Source organism: Lactuca serriola, chromosome 7 (assembly GCF_051521515.1).
Source record: "Lactuca serriola cultivar US96UC23 chromosome 7, Lser_US96UC23_V15, whole genome shotgun sequence".
NCBI lineage: Eukaryota > Viridiplantae > Streptophyta > Magnoliopsida > Asterales > Asteraceae > Lactuca > Lactuca serriola.
Genome location: NC_136414.1, coordinates 26,590,946 through 26,596,945, shown reverse-complemented (window position 1 = coordinate 26,596,945; position 6,000 = coordinate 26,590,946).

Genomic DNA, 6,000 nt, shown 5'->3' with positions numbered 1-6,000 from the left:
ACCATTTTTTCCTTGTTCGCCGGTAATTAGGACTTTTTTATCAAAAAAATAAAGTTTAGGACTTTCTTGTCAAATCGTCAATTAGGACTTTACTATCAAAAAAATAAAGTTTAAGACTTTCTTATCAAATCGTTGAAAATATTGGGACTTTAGTGTATATATCATTTTTTTGTTAGAAATTTAATGGTACAATATTTTTTAAGCATAAGAGTTATTGAAACATTCTCTAGTCAGCTAGATCCTATTGAAATCCTTAACGTTTGCTTCTTGAACTAAAAGTGCGAACAGATTAAACAAACACAAACAACAAATTCCTAGTCAAAATGGTGTGAATATGGAGAAAGGAAAGAAATGCAATTTTGTTTTTTTCGGTTTCTAATTTCTCCATTTTTGGGACTGCAAAAAGCCAACACAACCCTAGTTCTTTCTTTCTTTCTTGATTATCTCCATTTTTTTTCAATGCCGGTTTATTGAGATTAAAAAACGATTTAACAAGAAGCAAACGTTAATGATTTCAATAGGATCTAGCTGACTAGAGAATGTTTCAATAACTCTTATGCTTAAAGAGTATCATACCATTAAATTTCTAACAAAAAATGATATATACACTAAAGTCCCAATATTTTCAACGATTTGACAAGAAAGTCCTAAAATTTATTTTTTTGACAGTAAAGTCCTAATTGACGATTTGGCAAGAAAGTCCTAAACTTTATTTTTTTGACAAAAAAGTCCTAATTACCGGCTAACCGGAAAAAAGGGTAAAAGTGTCAAAAATCATCGATAATTTGGACTTTACTGTCAAAAATATAAAGTTTAAGACATTCTTGTTAAATCGATGAAAATATTAGGACTTTAGTGTATATATCCCTTAATTTATTTATTTACCTAATAAATAAAAGGGGTATTACAACTCTCCCCCACTTAAATTAGATTTCGTCATCGAAATCATTTCTTACCATTTCTTATGTGCCAAACCACTCAAGTAACATGGTTACCATCCTGGGCACACCCTAGCCTTCCCAGAGTAGTCGTGACCAATCTTCGCAAGACCTAAAATCCTCATATGAACGAATCTCTCGCGAGAAGATCTCATTTACTCCATCTAAAATCTGCTGTCTTGAAACGGTCTGAATCCCTGACAGACCACTCATAATGGATCATTATTGTTGAATCTAGTCTGTTTAACCCTCAACTGACTACTTAACTTCTGATAACTCGAGGTTCTCACTATAAAACAGGATCACAAACCCAATTATCCTTGCAGATCACTTACACTTGGCCAAGACTCAGATCATCCTGTTTTGAGTGACTTAGCACAACCCAATCAAACAGCTATTCCGTTAGTATTTGCAACCCAAAAGACAAATACTAATACTGCCCAAACGTAGAAACTGCTCAAACACTGACTACCTATAGTAGTATGTTGCCACATGGCTGCTTTCCGAAATCTAACGAGACCTCCCTGGTCTCAATTCGTTCACCATTCATCTGAAATACCGGGTTCCAACCCGATTACGGAGCCAAAAGGCTCACACGCAGTCACTCCACGCAACTTCTGAACGATATCCTTGTTTGTCAATGGCTTCCATTAGTTATCTTATCACTATGGCTCTAACAACCTCCTGTTCTAACTGATCGGGTCCATGCGTCGAATCCTGTCATCATCAAATCCAAGACTAAAAGTGATTGCTACTGACCAATGGTATCCTTATCTTACACGTCCTCAAGCAGTCTATTGCTTCCCTGATATCATAACTATAGTGACGTTCCTACAATATTATCACTGGCTTAACCATATCTAATCCATTTGGGTAAATTCGAAATCCAATCCATAGATTTCCATATCCCCACTGCTGTACCCGAACTGGTGGGTACTATTGTTCCTTTCGTGTCCTAACAACGCATTCATGCTATCTACCAACATAGTGAATGATACGGCTACACCCGCAGACTTACAACACTCTATCACTATCTGCCGACCTCATGGGTGCTACGGCTACACCCGTAGACTTACAACATCCTAGCACTATCTGCCTGTTAGTGAATGCTACGGCTACCCCCGTAGTCTTACAACATTTTCCATACCATCTGACTGCTAGTGAATGCTACGGCTACCCTCGTAGTCTTACAACACTTTCCATACTGGGTCTAACACACACTTGACCTAACATACAATTGAAATTGAGTCCTAACTGGAGCTCTACCCTGGTTCCCAAAACCTGCTGTCCGAGAGTCTCGAAGGTTGTCTGATGCTCAGGCCCCCAATGAAAGGCCACAGACTTCTTGGTCAGTCGGGTCAATGGAACTGAAATCTCGGAGAAGTCTCTTATAAATCTCTGATAATAACCCGCTAGACCCATGAAACTCTGAATCTCAGTTGGAGACCTCGGAATCTCCCACTGCATCACAACCTCTATCTTGGCCGGATCGACCATAATACCCTTCTGGTTGACAAGGTGCCTAAAAGATTACACCTCGCGCAACCAGAACTCACATTTGGAGAACGTTATAAAAAGTCTCTCCTCCACTTAGATTCAACTAAGTCATCACGACACGTGAGAATTGAAGGATTCCAATCCTTCTCGCCTTTTACTATCCCACTGATGACAACCTGTGCTTACTAATGCTAGCGATTATTCACCGGCTAAACCTTGAGATCACCTATCCTCGAAAGTCTCGATGAGTACTCTTGAACTTTGGTCCAGTCTGGCACCTCAATCCACCTATCATGCTGACCATTAGAGAACTTAATTCTGACTTTAGCTGACAAATCCTCGCCCTTACTTCCAATCTTGCAGCACTACTGAACTCTAACTGATCACAACCCATGCAAAAGTACATTCCTCTTGAACATCCAATGTCTGAACACTTATACATCTAACACCTGCAACTGACTCCACTATCTTCATGCTACCAGTCCTTCATGGTAGTGCCTTGAACTCCAAAGTTCTTCCATAGATAGCTGAAGGCCATACCCGAACAATGACAAAACTACTAAAATCTAACTTCCCTGGAGAATTATCGCTTTAACTATGACTTGATGTCCTCTGAACACTACTCCTGTACATATCTCGACAAAGATCCGAAATGATAACGGTACATGCGGAACCCACCCCGCAAGGTACATCCCTCTTTAGGTTCATCAAGGTCCTCTCGGCATGCAGGATGGCATATATGATCCTTGATAACCCAAACACTAGCAGAAAACCGACCCGAGATCTGACTTATCCAAACTCACACACAATTCCAAAGCGATACGTATTCCTAACATCCATCTAGCAACAAAAGAAGATGACATGTCCGTAACATCTAGAGGAATACTGATCACCTTCAAATGTCACGATCAACCCTGCCACACCTGTAGCAGCCTAAACCCTTGGAGTGACAAACTCCCTCGTGCACTTTCTCGTATGCGTTGCACTGACTCCGGCCCTGCTGGCCTTTCACCTGACGATCATAAATCATGGGTCTCTTCCCGGGACCCTCTACTATACGCACCTGGCACGAACCTCTCTTTCTAGGGTGCTCCAAATCGATCATGCATCTGAAACTTCTTGGAAATCATATCCTTTAGGGGCTGACACCTTGTCAGGCTCACTAGCCCACTTGCCAATAGCCAAGCTGCAAAACAGGAACATCCTCTGTCCCCAAACCGGGTCACAAACTTCTCCCCGAAGCTTCTCAGATTCTCCAAGACTCTCACCGATTTGGGTATGGATCATGTGCTTTCAGTACTACGGGCCCAATACTACCTTCCACACCTATCCATACTTTCCTCAGCAATCCTCCCGAATCCTCCAAGTCACTTCCTCAAACTGGTACACCCAAGTCTCACTGAACCTCACTACTAACCCACTGAAACATATCCTAGGCTTTCCTAGGTTCCTGAACTCACCCAGTCCTCAGCTGTTGAAAGATTCCCAGTAATGTCAACTACCTACCTTATGAATATAGCCACATGCAATAGAGATCAGATAATCCTTCGAGTAAAAGAGCCACCCCTAGAATGGTTGGACTCAAACAAGAGCTGCACAATAGGGCCAAATTCATCACTCTGAGATTATCCAACCTGTGCCACATGTGACCAAGCATATTCACTTAGTAGCTAGCCCGCATTGCTAGAAGTCCCACAAAGCACAAAGCAAGCAACATCCGGAAAATGGAAAATCTAACCATCATATTCCAATGAAACCATTCTATCCTCTAATCAAGAATTTGTACATACAATTCAAAGGCTCATACAATCAGGCATAACCTAAACAAGTTATCCTATCACTTACTGATTAATACTAACATTTAAGTCTACAAGCACATACAATAGGAATATAAGGCATCCTCCCTAGATCCTTAGCCCTAATCTAGCATGCAGATCTTATAATCATATCATAACATAACATATCATAACATGTATGAGTATCTTGGGGAAAACTTACTTGAGCTCAGCTGATTGCACGCATCATACACCTTGTTCTTTTCAAAGTTCTTCTCTTTTCAAACCTCTTTTATAAAATGATTTTACTTTTGAAAATTTTCATACCAAGTCCTTAGTTTGAGTTCAGACACACCCGAGAGTGTGCTTGAATCCCTCAAACCAAGGCTCTGATACCAACTTGTAACATCCCAACATTACAAGCAAAAAAAAACATTTTTAAATATGTTATTATAAAACAATAAGTAATAAAACATTCATAATAACATCTAAGGTCAAAAACCAAAGTAGAAATAATCAAAACATGTTGTCATAAAACAATATCAGAATGTAATCCCCAAGATTTCATATGTGGAAATATAGTGTAATGCGCTGCGATCGAGCCGACTCCTTTCTTTTGAAAACGAAGTACCTGAAACCAAAACTGAAAACCGTAAGCACAAAGCTTAGTGAGTTCCCCCATTATACCACATACCATATAAACACATAATGCCTAACATATATGGGTGCCAGCCTCCCCTTCGGTATCTTTCAACCAATAACTGCCTAGCATATCTGAGTGCTGGCCTCCCCTTCGGTATCTTTCAATCGGTAACTGCCTAGCATATCTGGGTGCTGGCCTCCCCTTCGGTATCTTTCAACCGATAACTGGGGACTATTTCACTCCCTACCACCACTACATAATAACATAACACATATATCATAAACTGTCTAACATAACTGGGTACTAACTACCCCTTCGGTCCTTTCGACCGGTACTGGGGTCTAACCTACCCCCTCCTATCACATAACACATAACATCATAGCATACTAGCACATAATCATAACAGATAGCAACATACCAGATAACTATCACAAATAAAATTATCTATACTATAACTCTTACTAGTGGGCAGGCATTGTGGCCTTAGACCCACTTCTACTGGAAGGTAACTCACCTCACACTGCTGAAGTCCCGCAGACCTAACCCGAAATGTCAACATCAAAATAACACCCAATTAATAATTGGGTTCCAATACATAACCATAAGTCCATGCTTGGGGTAAAAGACTATTTTACCCCCATCTTAGCTTGATTCAAGCTCAAGGCCCAAAGGTCAATCTGTGAATCAAGGCCCAACATATGGCCCAATTTTTCAAATTGGGCCCAAACCTTTACATGGTCTTATTCTAAGGCCCAACCAATCAGTCCAGTCCAAACATTTGGCATTTCTAATGGCCCAGTATCTCATAATCATAAAGGCCCAAACCATGGCCCATCTATGGCCTAATTTTCCAAATTGGACCCAACTTCTCATATGGGCCTTACCTCAAAGCCCATTAATTATTCTAGTCCATTTGCTTGATCTTCGATGGCCCATTAATAACCCAATCATCAAGGCCCAATAGAAAGGCCCAACAATAAACCCAAGTGAAATTAGGGTTTCACATAAAATGACGATTAGGGTTAAGTGTTTCCCACTTAACCCATTAAGGACTTAATCCATTAAGTCCATCACTCTTCTAAATAACTCATATGGTGTGATTGAGCTTAATACACACTTCCATTCCAATGGCCCAAATGTGGGTTCC